Source organism: Marmota marmota, unplaced genomic scaffold (genome assembly GCF_001458135.2).
Source record: "Marmota marmota marmota unplaced genomic scaffold, marMar, whole genome shotgun sequence".
Classification (NCBI taxonomy): Eukaryota; Metazoa; Chordata; class Mammalia; order Rodentia; family Sciuridae; genus Marmota; species Marmota marmota.
In genome coordinates this window covers 25840603-25856485 of record NW_026000068.1, presented here as the reverse complement: position 1 = coordinate 25856485, position 15883 = coordinate 25840603, and the positions used below count along the sequence as shown (strand labels likewise).

The 15883-nt window shown below is 36.1% G+C and overlaps 1 long non-coding RNA gene across 1 annotated transcript in view; it reads right to left on the bottom strand.

The window, feature by feature from the left end:
* The window catches only part of LOC125619999, a 25203-nt gene extending 11941 nt beyond the window's left edge, over positions 1-13262 (bottom strand). The window contains exons 1-2 of the long non-coding RNA XR_007351584.1: positions 13068-13262; positions 10341-10491 (exon numbers count right to left, since the gene is read on the bottom strand). This is a non-coding gene — a long non-coding RNA (uncharacterized LOC125619999). The remainder of the gene's footprint in view (positions 1-10340; positions 10492-13067) is intronic.
* Between the last annotated feature and the right edge of the window lie 2621 nt (positions 13263-15883).

Genomic DNA, 15883 nt, shown 5'->3' with positions numbered 1-15883 from the left:
GAGTTCATCAGATTTAACAGGGTGGAGTGGAAGGTATGGAAGGGGGAATGGGAATGGGAAAAACAGAATGAATCAGACATAACTTCTCTATGTTTATATGAATACATGACCAGTGTAACTCCACATCATGTACAACCACAAGAATGGGAAGTTATATTCCCTGTATATATAATATCAAAATAAATTCTACTGAAATGTATAACTAAAAAGAATAAATTAAAAAAAGAGAGAGAGAACCACAGAAAGAGAAAAGTGATCATACTGGTATCACTGACTCTCGTCCTGATCCTCAATGATATCTTTCTGATTTCATTCTTTCCATCTATGTACATCTATTTTTCTGACTGATCTTTGTTGACCCCACACTTCTTACCTTTGGATTCAGCATACTTTCTACCCAAGATGGGTTGCCAGGCACCCATTGCTCCACACCCATTCCTTTCTTTACAATGGATCCATCTGACCCAATACCTGATTGTATTCCTCAGTATTAAATCTGGGCTGAAATCTCACCCCATTCTTGATATCCCCATAGAATTCAGACACCAGCTCAGTTTCACTACCTCTCAAGGCTCTATCCCTATAACCAAATCCTTTGATATAACTGAAGTATCTAACCTATTCTTCTGAGTCCTCCAAAATTATGTAGTTTCATATTAACAATCTGAATATCATTCTACAGTATGCAAAAACATTTCCACTTCTATTTATTCATCAAATTCTTCCATAAAAATCAGTGAAATAACTAATAGTTTCCCAGTGTAAAACTAAGTTCTAAGAATGTTACCTTCTGCTCTCTTAATAGCTAATAACTAAAATTTTGAAGTTCTAACCAAAAAGCCCACTACTGAGGAACAACACAGTATATTAATCTGGTTTGAAACCTTAATTTGCCCTGTGAAAATATTTTGTTCATATACTAGTTTTGAAAAACATACCAATCACCACTAATACTTGAAGTCCCCTCAAAATATCATTCTTTTCCTAGTTGTTCCTCCTTTCTAACTACTGTCATGCTCTGGAATTATTATGGAGATTATTCATATACAGGAATAAAGAATTTATAATTAATCTTTAATTATGATTGGCCATGGAATTTTCTTATTTTTCTTCCAACATTTCCACTTCTACACCAAGTTCTTGTGTTTTCTGTCAGACATTTTCTTCACGGTTTGATGGGATTGTTTACTTTTGCAGCTTGTCTGATCTCCTCACTGTCATTTAAATATGGTTGCCACAAAAATCTCTTACCATGTTTTGTATGTAATTTTCAAACAAAAAAGAATTTCAGCACCATTATATTGGTCCTTATCTAAACCTAAACTTATTTTCAAAGTAATCAAAGCCCCAATAAATTGCTCCTTTTTTTGAAATTCATTACTACTTTCTTCTATATATTTCAATCAAGTTCATTACTTATTGTTCTCCCAAACAGGTACTGATTGCTAAACTCTCTATTTCTGGGCTTTATTTTGCATTTCTCTGCATTAATTAATGTCCTTCACCAACTTTCAGAATTCAAAACTTACCCTTTTAAACTCTCACTAACAATATTTCAGAAAAGAGTAGACAAAATCAGATGAATTATTTTAAAATATTGTTTTCAGGCTATGTTTCTCATTTGAAGTAATCGTGTTTCAAATGGCAGAGGTAAACTATTCTCTGTCCTTTGTAAAACCTTGTGCTAAGCACTTGCAGCATGGAGTATGTTCTAGTTATCTATTGCTCCTACAAACCAACCTAATGTTAGTATCATGAAACTACCTCTATTTCAGTATGCCTACCAATTTTGGAGGTCACAAATTCTAACCAGGACACAGTAGTTGGCTTATCTTTGTGTTTGGTGCCTCAGTTATCAGTGACACAAACAACTTATTACTGAAAAGGCTGAGGTTATAGAGACTCTTCCAGGATGGCCAATTCACTCCCATGGCAGGTGCCTGGGCAGGGATGACTCAATGGCTGGGATTAGCTAGGGCTGTTGATCACAATATCTTTAGGGGGTCAAGGAATGTGGCTTGCGCTTCTCATAGTATGCCTCTTGGGTTCCAAGAGAGAACATTCAGAGTATAAGCATCCCAAGTGACCCCAGGAGAAACTGACAGACTTTTAACCTACCTTCAGCATCTTTTCTGCCATATTCTATTGATTAAAGTCCAGATTTAGAGGGGAGAGCACCGGGAGAAGTTACATTTCACCTCTTCTTGTTAAGATAATACTGAAGAAAATTATGAGGCATAAAAGATTTGCTACGTCCACATGGTAAAATACAATCTTACAAAGTAGCATGGGACAAAAATTAATCTAATTAATATGTCATTCTAAATTAAGCTGGGTGCTGTAAACATTATTCTTCTCAGTCTTTCCTATTTCTTTTTCATTACCTAAGTCCTCTGCCTCATTCAAGGAACTTTCTATCTTCTACACTTTAAAAAGAACAACTCTTTTTTGAGATGCATTGATGAGGTAGGATAAAAATTCGATATCTTTGATAAAAATCATTTATTTTAAAAAATAGGGATTCATATTGAATCCACTGTTGACTTTCTGAATATTACTGACCATCTTCATTGAAGCTGTTAAGTCAAGGGTTTTTCTGTTTAGAAATTGATTATTCTGTTTTGTGTCTTCTAGAGAGTGATTATTTGAGCACTGATTATATGTCTAGAACTGGGATGGACACACTATATCACCCAGCACAATAAGATGCACAAAGAGTAGAGTGCTAATACCCACACACTGAATCAAATTAGAAAGTAGTTAAAGACATTATATAAAGAACACAATAATAAGATATAGTTAGTTAATAAGATAGTATTTACAGTGTTCAAACAGAATGGGGAAAGTGGGTTTAACATGACACAAATCCATTGAGAAACTGTACAAAGGAGATTGAACTGATTCTTGCAGAATAGGTGATTTGTGGCTCATATAATGTGTCAATAAATGAAAATGAATGAGGTGCACTCCTTTGATGGAATAAGCATTATGGGCCAGGAACAGTATCAGAGCAATTGAAAGAAAAATTATCTAAATATAGCATTGACTGCACATTGAAATGTAGTCAATAATATAATTGAAAATTTAAAGGAAGAGCCATATCATCAGGGAAACTGAAATCAAAGGAGAGAAAGTGAACATTGCTTTGGTGCTAACAGATTCCTTTTAGGTTCTTGAATAGGAAAGTTGCAAGAACCTTCACGTAGAGCCTCCTGCTGAGGAGGCAAAGAGAGACAGCTCATTGTACTACCTTAACAACTAACTACATCGGGGTGAGTACCCAACTCAGTGATTAAACAAGGGATCTGCCCAATATGAGTGATACAATGATTTAAGCCAATCAGACTGACTGCATAAAGGACTGTGCAGGAAGAAGCAATAGTTAATAAGAGGAAGCTTACAGATAGCAGAATGTCATGAAACCACATAGACCACAATGGAGACTAAAAAAGTAGACAGTTCCTTTTAATAATCCTCTTGTATTTAATGTAAAAGCTCTGTACTTTGGCCGGATAAGCCTAACACATTGACATTAGGAAAGTGATACTTTAGGAATATTTATCAGGCAGCACTGCTAAATCTTGGAACTAAGTAAAAGGAAGTCAAAAGGAACTACTAGCAATATACCAAAGCAAGCTAGATGTGAGAACTTGAGGGTTAAAGACTATGGTAATGGAAATGAACATGCATAGACATGAATGTGTGACCCTGAAAGTACAGAAAGTACAGAAAGACTAGACTGACCTTCACTAGAGGCCTTCCCTAATTGAATTCTGTTTCAGTCAGCTCTTTTGCTGCTACTACTAAAAGACCCGACCAGCACGATTGTAGAGGAAGAAAAGATTATTTGAGGGCTCACAGTTTCAGAGGTCTTAGTCCACAGAAGGCCAGCCCCATTGTTCTGGGCTTGAGGTGAGGAAGAACATCATGGCGGAAGAGTGTGGCAAAGGGAAGCAGCTCAGATGATAATGAGGAAGCAGAGAGAGAGAGAGAGAGAGAGAGAGAGAGAGAGAGAGAGAGAGAGAGACTCCACTTGTCAGATACAAATATATACCCCATAGCCATACCCCCAATGAACCACTTCCTCCAGCCACACCCCACCTGCCTCCAGTTACCATTCAGTTAATAGCACCAGGGATTAATTCCCTGATTAGGTTAAGGCTATCACCCAATCATTTCTCCTGCAAACCTTCTTGAATTGTCTTACAAGTAAGTTTTCGGGGGACACCACATCTAAACCATAACAAATCCCATAGGCAAACACCTTGTATGGAGAAATAAATAAAGCCTATGTCCAAAACTTAATGAGAGGCAAAGAAAGAGCAAGGTTTTGCGGTTGTTTTGTTTTGTTGGTTTTGTTAGTTTTCTTTTGTTCTTCTTTATAATGTGAGGAATATATTGGTAGAAAAACCAACCCCAATCAGGTAATCAGGTTAACTTGGATAACTATGTTTATTTAACCCCCAGGAAAACCACAATTGGCCTATTAGTGGTCAGAGAATGACTTTCTCAAAAGCCTAGTGTTTTCCGATATAATTAAGTCACAATGGACAATAAAAAAATAATGAAGCATATCACCCGCAGTAATATTTAGGTTCTAAACATAGGCAAACAGAGCATTGGCTTAAAATCCGAAGAGTAGCTTGGGGATCTGTGTTGTTCTATTTTCAGTTCTGAATTTTTCAGATCTATGCGCTTGTGGCAGAATGACTACCATCCTAATTCCCTTGCCACTCTACTGAGCTGTAAACCAGCTCATTGCATCTGGTTTTGTGCTCAGCACTGTTACCAGGCAGCACTGGAGGAAAGGAAGAATATGTGATGGAAGTCCTCAAATTTTACTGTGGGTAAGAATTATTAGGACTCTTAACTATAGAATTAGATTTCTAAGCCCCATCTCTAGAGATTCTGACTCAGTATTTTTTGGATGGGCCCAGGATTTTAATAAATACCCCTCTCCCCCAGGAGATTCTGATACAGACAATCCATGGACAATGCTATGGAAAACTCTGAATTGTGAAAATGAGCTAAATGCTCTATCCAGCACATCCCCAGAGCAGGCAGTGTGTCACCATTATGCCAAGGAGCACCTTGTATTAATGTGATTTGTTTATATTTTGTCTTGCTAGACTGTGAGCTTCTTGAGGGCATGTCTTGGTCAATTAATTTTATGTCCCCAATGCCTGGAACAGTGAGTTTAATGAAAGATAATCTAAAGTTGATGCCACAAGTGCAAATAGAATGTTTCCCAATGACTAAAAGAGATAAAAAAGAGCATTATAATTTAATTACCATTCACTGTTTGTCTGGTTATCCCTCCTAATATCTACTGTCCACGACTTATCTAGTTCCCATTCTGACCTTTGGGAAACTATTTCTTCTCTTCCAACCTAACTCAATATTAAAAATTATAAACCCACATTTTTACAGAGAAATAAGACTTTCCTTTCTTCTTTCTTTCTTTTTTTTTTTCCCACTTTGAAAAGTGGGCAACTGACCAACTTTGAGCTGATCTGGCTCCTAGATTTTTGTTTGTTGTGGTAGAATTTGTTCAAACACAGACAAAATCTTATAGCAGAGCCATTCAATTATTCCCAGGATTTTTTTAAAACTGGACCTAAAATAACGTAGTTTTTCCCTTTTTATGATTTATTCATTCAGCAAAATTTTATCACGTCTTTCTTCAAATGCCTGTACTTACAGGAATTCTCAAGGCTTCTGCTGAACTGGTTCTCTCTTTCTCTCTGTTTCTGACCCCCTTCCCTTCTGCTTCTACTCCCAGCTTTCTCCCCACTTCATTCAACCAAAGTAGTCTAACTGCAACATTGGGGCCTTTGCACTTGCTGTGTGCTCTCAACCCCCACCCCCATATACACACAGTTCACCCCCTCATCTTCAAGTTTTAGTTTAGAACTAGAAACCAATTTCCAAAACAACATTATTGTTATTATTTTTCACTATCCTTCCCTAGAATTGATCACCTATAAGCATACTAAAAAAATTACTTTTATGTTATAATTGCTGTTTGCTTTCTTCCTTGCAAATCCTCCTGTAATGTGCATTGTAAAAATGAAAGGGTCTTGCATATACACCAGATATTTAGAATAATGCTTGGCACATAGTAAACAGACACAATTCAGTCATTCAATTCATCCAACCAATATTTGAATGTTACTATGTGCCAGGTAGTTAAGAAAACAGATCAAGTCTCTGTTCTTATGGAACTTACATACTAGTCTAGAATATGGACAACAACCAATAAATGTAATGCCAAAAATTGGTAAGTACTTGGAAGAAATCAGTGCAGAAAGGGAATAGAGAATGACAGGGATATCATTTTAGATAGGGCAGTCAGGTCTTTAAGGTGTTGGTATTTGAACAGCCTTTAAAAAGTGAAAGGTTAAGGTTTAAAGATATAGATTCTACAGCCAGATGCTAGGGCTTGAATCTCACCATGCTATTAGTTAACTATGTGATAGTAAGATACCTTTCCATGAATTAGTTATAATGGGGAATAAAAATAACATCTTCCTTAGAGATTTAATGTTAAATTTTAAATGAATTAATTTAAAGTCCATAGAAGACTTCCTGATTGTAATGAATAGGCTTAGCTATTATTGTTGTCATCTTGGGGGTGGATAATTGTAGTAGGGGATTGGCAATGATAAGATGCTTGGAAAATTCAAAGAAGAGCAAGGGGACCAGTGTAACTGGCTAGATGAGTCAGCGGAAGGGTGGAAGGAAATGAGATCTGAGAAATAAATCCTGTGGTCAACCAATATTCATGAAGTTGTAGGGAAGAACTCCAGAAGTCCAAACCACCCTGTTCCTACTGAATTAAAAGAGATATTCTTCTGTTGGAGAGGACAAGATTTTTTATATGCTAATAGAAGTAGGAAGGAGAGATTGGCAGAAATTTTAATGATGCTTGAATTGCTGGGATTCCAGATATGCTTTGGTTTTTGTCCTTCCTAAGAGTTTCCAATCCTCTTTCCATGCTGGGAACATCCAAGGTAATTCCAGCAAATCCTCCTTTTACCTTTTACATTTTAGTGGGATGAGAGGGTAATTTTAAGTTTTCTAAATTTGGCCTGTATCATCTCTAACCAGTAGTGTCAGAATAGTACACCTCATGGTAACCACATGAAATAGGTACTACAATCAGTTTGCTTGCCCTTAAAAACAGGGAAAAAGGAAACCAACAAGAATTCAAATTTTAAAATATCCCAATTTTTACTAAGTGGATTATACAGGGAAATGAACTCAGAATAGCTTCTTTGTCATTTCTCATATATTAATCTGTTCTTGGCTTAAGAGCAGACTGTGCCAGACTGCCCAGTTCTGACCTGGGCTCTTCCACTTAAAATTGTGCTTTGTCACAAATAATTTCTTCATTACAAAAATAACCTAATAAGAGTACATATCTTAAAGGGGTTGTTGCAATATTTAAAAGTATTAACACATATAGAGCACCTAGAACACTATCCAGCATATGATAAACACAATAAAATTCTCCTTCTTGTTGTTGTTGTCATTACAGAATAATGGCTGGGTCAGGCTTCCATACTGGAGTGTTCTAGATTCTTGGGCTTTTATTTTTGAGATTGGATATGAATCAACTTCATCATTTCTTCCATAGTTAGGTAGTATCAAATTCACTGCAGATCTACTAGTGAACAAATTCCAGCTCTCCTTTTACTAGTCAATTACAGTTTTCCTAGGCTCAGTCTTTAGCTCTTCTCACATCACTTAACATTCCCTCTTTGGACAGTTTCACCAGCCCCCAGTGTCAATTATCCAGTCTCTTCAGATAAACACGTAAATCAAGTAGTATTACTGTATTAGTTTCCTATCGTTTCAGAATAAATTGCCTCAAACTTAATGGCTTAAGACAATAGAGATTTTTATCTTACAGTTCTGGAAATCAGAGCTCAAAAATGGGTTGACAGACCTGTGTTCCTTCCAACTACTCCATGGGAGACTTTGTTCCTTGCCCTTCCAGCTCCAGAGGCCACCTGCTTTCCTTGGCTCATAGCCCCTTCCCCCACTTTCAAAGCCAGCAGTGTCACATCTTCATATTCTCCCAACCCCAACCCTCACACTTCTGCTTGCTTCCAGAATCATGTCTCCATCTTTCTTTCTTTTGTAATTACTTTGGGCACAATGAGAAAATCTAGGAAATTTTTCCATATCAAGATTTAATCACACTTGCAATTCCTTTGTCTTATAAAGGGGAAAAATCTGCCGAGATTCAAATTCTGACTTTATTTAACTAATCATTATTCAAGTTCTATTAGCAATGATACATCTCAAATCTTCATATAGGGATATAGTGGTATCTACTTAATAATACCTTTTGAGAACTAAATAAGATAATTCATGTGAGTTCTTAATAAAAGTTAGTTAGTTCCCTCTTCACCTATATCAGTCAAGACAGATTGGGTTTGCTGCAGTAACAAACAAACCTAAAGCTTCAGTGGTTTATAGTGACAGAGGTTTCTTTGTCTTTCACACATCTCTTCTAGGTCAACAGGCTCTCTGTAGGCAATCTGGAACCAGGATAAAAGAGGAGCCACTTTCTCAAATCTTGCCATTCACAAAGATGGAAAAAAAAAAGAGAGAGGGGCTGGGGGGGGGGGGAACCCTCCTGGCAGTCACACATTGGCCGAAAACACTCAGGCAAGAAATAACACAGCTCACTTCTACATACAACTTATTGTTACAAATTAAACACATGACTTCACCCAACCATAGGACAGAAAGTTCACTCAGTATTTCTAGAAAAAGGACAATTCTGGAATTCTTTTACTCATAGAACTAATGTCACCTATATCTCCAGGTTTAACCTTGGACCTTATTTACTTTTGATATTGCTTTTATACCTCAATCATGTTTTCCCTTTAGCTGCCATTTCTGCAGCTATGCCTCAAATGATATTTTGCTTGAACCATTGGAGTAATTTTACTGGTTTCATTACTTCTATTTTCCCATATTTTTAATTAATTCTTCAAAATGATAAAAATATGATTCCAATAGAGTCAGTTTGTCCTCCAAAAAACTTGATAAAAAAGAAGTTTCAATTAATAGTTAACAGCCTTTGATCTAAAGCATGCATATCTAGATTCACAGATATGCTATAAATACAATATGTGAACTTGGGTTATGAAACCAGTCCATGCACCTGTCAATAAATTATATATATAAACACATTATATATATATATATATATATATATATATATACACATTTTGTTTATCCATATATTCCTTTTTCCATTTATATATAAAGGAATATATATATATATATATATATATATATATATATACACACATACACACCCCCAGTGGAATTTTAATCAGCCATGAAGAAGAATAAAATTATGGCATTTGTGGGTAATTGGATAGAAGTAAAGAACATCATGCTAAGTGAAATAAGCTAGATTCAGAATGTCAAGGGTCAAATGTTTTCTCTCATATGTGGAAGCTAAAGCAAAATAAAGGGAAATGGTGGTGGTGGTGGTGGTGGTGGTGAAGGAGAAGCTCATGGAAATAGAAGGGAGATCAGTGAAATAGAGAAAGGGGAATGAGGGGGAAGGAGAAAGGATTGGAAAAGGAAGGAACCATGGAATGAAACTGACTAAATTATGCTATGTATATATCACAGTGAGTTTCACCTTTTCTGCTTACATACAAAGCATTAATTTTTAAAAAAAAATTATAAATAAATAGAAGGAAGACCAATAGAGTAGAGGTTGCAGAACAGGAGGGGGGCAGGGAAAGAGGAAATATTAGGGACAAAAGTGGATCAAATTATATTCCATGCATACATAAGATTATGTCAAAATGAACCCCAACATTATGCACTAATGAAAAAGATATGAACTTGGGAATATTACTTAAATTTTTAAGCTTCAGCATAGTTTTGAGGATTAGGTAAAATAATGTTTGTTAACTGCATATTTACTCACTATAAAACTTGATATTACTGTAGTCCAATAAACATTAGCTCTCATTTTTCCACTACCTAAAGAAGTACAGGTTTTTTTAGCATGACCCTGGAGCCTTTCATGGTCTGAGATCTTAACTGTTCTTCTTTTTTTCCCCTCTATTTCACTTCCACCATGAACTTTACTTTGTAGCTCTACCATCTGAACTTCCATAAATACAGCATAAACCCTTCTGCTCTATGCCTTTTCACAGACTGAACCAACAACCATAAATTCCCACTGTCTCCTTGACCTGTAGAAAGTACCCCCACAGTCCAAAGCCTCAAAGCTAATCTCAAACACCAGACTTCTCCATGATACCTTCAATGATAACTAGTCAGAATGAAACACTTACCTCTTTCCTTTGTAAACTTATTGTATCCCTCATCTGAATGAAATACCTGGTATTGCGGTCTTCTTTTATTTTTGCATCCCTATCAGATTCTAAGGCTTTTGATTCATTTTGCATGGATGCAGGTGTTCATTATGTATGGCATCAGGTGTTCCTGTGGAATAAGAATGGTGTACATTATTAATTAACAAAAAAGATACAGGCCGGCCAGCCCCCTGGACTATCTTTCCTGTGGTACCTTACACATGAGGATCTGTCCAATAGAACTATTTTCTTATATGAAGCAGACTGAGACACTCTACATCATTCTTGACTCTCTTCTCTGGCTTCTCTCAGGTTCTACATATCTTGTTTAAATTGCATTAGCCAGTTGAAAACATGAGGCTTTAATAAAAGCTTTACAAATGCTAAGGACTGTGTGATGTTTAACTCATGTTGTGTATATGTCCCAGAATCAAGCTTTGCTTCTTGAACAGCAGGACTATATTGTGGCTGTGTTTTGCTATATGTTAAAATATGTCTTGGGGAAGAACCAGATTCTCAGCCTGTACAACTATAAACATTTTCTCCAAATTGCCTACAATGCAATCCACCCCACAAAAAATATATACAAAAACAAAGCTTTGAAGCAAGGTATTTTCCCAACTTGAAATGGAATAAAATATAAACTACCTAGCAACACTCCAGCACTTCTTTTTTTAATTAGCCAATGAAATGTGCCAAGAAAATTTATTTCCTAGTCCCAAGTGATATCTTCTCTGTGAAGTCTTACCTGTTCACCTCAGTGTTCCTGGCAGAAAATTTGACTTGATCATTTGCATTCCCAAGAGAAGAAACTAGGAAGGTATGGAGAAAGGTCTCCATCTCAGGAGTCTGACAATCCCTGGTTACAATGATGCTTTTGTCACTTAATAAGGTACATCTTAGCCATGTAATGTCACCTCTCTGAGCTTTAATTATCTCATTGGTAAAATAGAAGTAATAATATATATTTCATAAGGTGGTTGTGAAGATTAGCAAGGTGGTGAGTATTAGGTACTTAGCAGATGTGTGACATTTAGAATCACTAGGCATATGATGGTTATTAGCTCCTATAGTTCTCTCTGTATCTGCCTGCCTTGCTAGACCATGAGCCCCTTGAGAACAGTGACAATTTTCTGAGAATGGTGATTATTTCGGTCACTGCCTAGCATGGTGCTCAGAAAATATTTGTTTACTGGATAATTTATAAACCCTAGCTGTTTGTGAGTCTTGCAGGCTTTCTTTGACATCCATTATCTACCTGCCAGTGAGTTCTTCTGATTTCACTGCCTGTCACTTCTCATTGAATGGTGACCCGAAGCTGGAATCTAGTAAGTGGACTGTTATTTGAATTGGTGTTAGAGGATTAAGGATTTAAATACGGTAAACGAGATATGGATTGAGGATCCTCTGCTAACGAAATACATTTTATATTCAACTGGGAAGCAATGATATCAAATCAAAAAATTTCAGCAATGACCTCAGAATGCCCTTTAAAATGAAAGTACATTTATCTTGTTCTTTGAATTTTCTCTGCATGTGGGTATGTGTAAATATTCCCAAATAAAGAACTTGCTAAGGAGTGATGTTTGTTTTTTGTTTTTTGTATTTTTTTTCTGTGAATAAATGTGTATACTCTTTGGGGGAACATGAATAAAGAAATATTAGAAGTAATAGTAATATCAGACTAAATTCAAACTTAAAAGGTGCAAGGTCTCCATTTTATAGTCAATATAATTTAAAGGGACAAACCCCAGTTTGGGTATTCTTGTCTTATAATCAATAAATGCCTCTTTCCCTTATTAGGCTATGTCAGTTGACACGGGCAGTCAACCATTGTCAACAACCAATTTGCTCTATCAGTGAAGCAAATCATTACTAAACACATGGTGCTACTGCTGCAGTTTTTCATTCTATCTTGAGCATGAAGTAGAAAAGAAAAAAAAAAATAAAGTTTTTTTTTTTCTTTTTACTTCAGAAAATAAAAACCTGTAAGATATAAGAAGAGTGGATATCCAGGCTAACAAAAGAGCTTTGTTCTTTTCCTAAAACCAAAGGGAATTATCTACTGATAGTATACACTGTCTCCAATCATGCCTTTGAAAACCCACTCATTAAATGCAAAGGCCAAATAGATATGGGAGAGTTATCACCCTGGCAAATACAGCAAGCAGAAACAGAAAGGGTTGATACAGCCAATTTAAAAGAAGGAAAGGAAATAGAAGATAATTTTACTTCAATGCCAGTTAGTGAGAATCAAGAGGCTTGAAGAAAAACTGAAAAGACTGGGAATCTTTCCCCCTTCCCTCATATAATCTGTGTAAAACAGTGCTGGCCTCATTGGATCTATTCAATAAATATTGGCTAATCATCGTATCCAGTGACAGAAACCTAAAGTTTCCAGCTACTGGAAATATATTCTCAAGCGCAGAAGGGCTTTTAACTAAGGCCAGAAAGACTTTGGGGGCACCCGAGGCATAGAATACAGCTGCTTGGAGACCACACAGATTTTTCAAGCCATCTTGCTTATTAGTTATCTACCACGGCAAAGCTTACAAAAACAGAGCCGAGCCCGGAAGACAGTCAGCTAAGGGAAAGACTGGCTGGCTCTTTGCCTTCCTAGATGGAAGGGTTCTTTTTTGGCACAAGAACTTTCTGGGTCTGTAGGGCAGGGGATCTCCCAGCTGTCAAAACTCTCTCTTTACTTACCCGGTTAAATGCCAAACCAGAACTGTCTGTCAGGAGCTGCTGCTTGCTGCAGTGTAGCTCACATTTAATCCTCATTGCCTAGGCCTGGGCCATTCTGGAAAGAACCTATTTCTACAGGTCACTGTGGACCAGCTTCAAATTCAGGTAGTGTTCTGAGAACCTAAGGAGCAACAGGTGCAAGGGAGAGTGAACAGCCCTTTGGGTGAAGCTGAAAAAGCTGCAGAGACAAGGGTCAGGAGACAGGAAAAAGCTTTGCTATTTTTAACGTGCTTGCACTGGCATCGAAAAGAAGATTTTTCTTCTTGGAAGACAGACCCAGGAGCAACCTTTGCTACTATGGGAACAGCTGTAGCAGCTCTTTGGGGATGGCTAAATTCCAGGATTCCGGGTTGGCAATCTGAGAAACCTCTCTAGCTTTTGGCCCTGAATTGATCATCACACAAAACTGAATGTTTAACTGGAATAAATAGCACTTCAGGGTCTGTTGTTTCAGGTGCAACTTATCCCTACTAAGTTTAAAGATACAAGAACAACTACCATACTTTTGGGTTTTTTTTCATAACCAAAAGCAATACAAACACAGATTTTTAAAATCCTTATGGAGATTTTCATCTCAATGCTCTGGGACTTGGGGATTTACACATATAATTCCCATTAACACTAATAGGAGTTAGAGTATGCACACCAATTCCCTTGTGTCAAAATGAGAACATAACCATATGGATACTAATAAATACATTTTTAATTCTGATTTTATGCAGATTTAACATAATATTTTATACAACACTTAGCAAACTCTTTGGAGACAAAGATTGTCTCAATTAATTCTCCCCAACAAAGACATATACTCATACAGACTCCTGCTATTTCTGCAATATTGATTTCTTTTGTACAGAAGAAAAGGTTTAACTAAACTATTGGTAGTAGTTTAAATCTATGCAGTGTTACAATTTTTCAAGTGAAAAATGTTCTTTGTTTGCAAACATATCTTCTTTACACGTAAAAACCTCATGACCCCTCAGAGTTGTTTTTTTTTTTTTTTTTTCAGGTAACATTTTAAAATTGATAGTTGTGACTCAAGCTTTATACAGTGCTTTAGTGCCACCTCCTGGGCAAATCCTTAAAAGCACGAGATGCAGAAATTGAATGAATTTATCTTTTTCAGGCCAAGAAACAATTAGCTGAAAATTCCACTAATGTTCACAATAAAAGCGAGGAAAAATATTTTTTAAAATAGAGAAGAGGAAGAAAATGGAACTGACCAAAGGAAAAGAAAGTTTCTCTTTTTTCTTTAAAATAAGGGTGAAGAGAAGAGAAATGAAAGGGATCAACCACAGCAAGAAAGAATATGGCTATAGTTGATGTAAATATACCTTTTGTGAGTGTCATACTTATAATTCAGTGGGTTTTTTTCTGTTGTGGAAATATTTTTAGTGAAAATCACGAGATGATAAAAAGTGATAAATTTACTGTGTATAACTGAAAATAAAATTAATTATTTAAGATGAACTATTTCAAAAATCATGAAAACATAAATATCCAAGGTCATATTCTTTGGAATTCACTAAAAGGAGATCCAATACAAGTAACAGGAGATTGTGCAATTTAAATAGATTTAAATAATAATAGGATTGACTTTTTAGAAATGAAATTCCCTCACAGAAACAATCAAAACAGCACATATGGTGTTTGAGAAAGAAAATTAAATTTTAAAAATTTAATTACCTTGAGCTCAGTATAGAATAAAATGCTCAGACACAATCCTCAGCAGAAGCAAGTGTTGATATATCTGAATTTAGCAACACAGCTTCTAACAAAGTGCATGGAGTCTCTGAAGGCCTGATGTCTGAAAGGCCAGGGCTTCAGTGAGCACTCTGCAGTACCCAACATGCAGCTCCGCATCAGGTCTTCCAGCCTGGGCTCAAGATACTGTCTCCTTAGAGAAGGAAGGACAGAATCCCTCCTCATCCACAGATTCCACCTAAAGAAACAGTCCTTTGTCAATACAGCTCTGTGTTTACTGAATTTGAGTGTAAAGACCTGTCACATATGATTTTAAAAATAAATGGGGGCCACTGAGCTTCATGACACTAGGCTTAAAGATAAATGTGGAAAAGAGAATTTGAATTTTTAAAAATTTCATTGTAATCAGTAACAGGCTTATTAGAATGCTTTTTATTTTTATTTTGTTGGTACCAGAGAGAGGAAATTTGAGAAGAAATGTTTGAAACATACAGAGCATACAGCATAGTTTTGTCTTTTTCGTAAGCCAACAACCTTGAAAAGACAGTCACTAAGCAAACCAGAACTTAGAAACAGAACATTTTTTGAGTTACATCATTGATTGTTTTACCATCTTATCTTAATGTTCTATAGAATCATTTCACACATATGTGCACAAACATATGCACAAAGACACACACAAAAGAATCTTTCCATTCAATCAATTTAAAGCAAATTTTAGGCCACCTTGACCTCTCTTCCAGAATCTAGGTTAATGTTATTTGTACTTGAATAGTGCCTGGAACAATTGCAGGTTAAGGGTTCATATATTATATCGAATCATATTGAGATCATTTATTTTTTCCACAGTTAGAAAAGCTGTTGGAAAAAGAATAAAAACTGTTTCTATAAATACCACCAAAGAAGACAGCTAAAATGAATACATGTTTTTTTTTTCCTTAAACCAAGATTTCAATCATTTTTATGTCTGTTCCACAAGAGAAGCCCTAATATTATATAGCTCTTTCCACATTCTCAGGTGCTATAATATTATCTTCTTGATGCACATGCCCAGCTTCTATTAAATACTAATG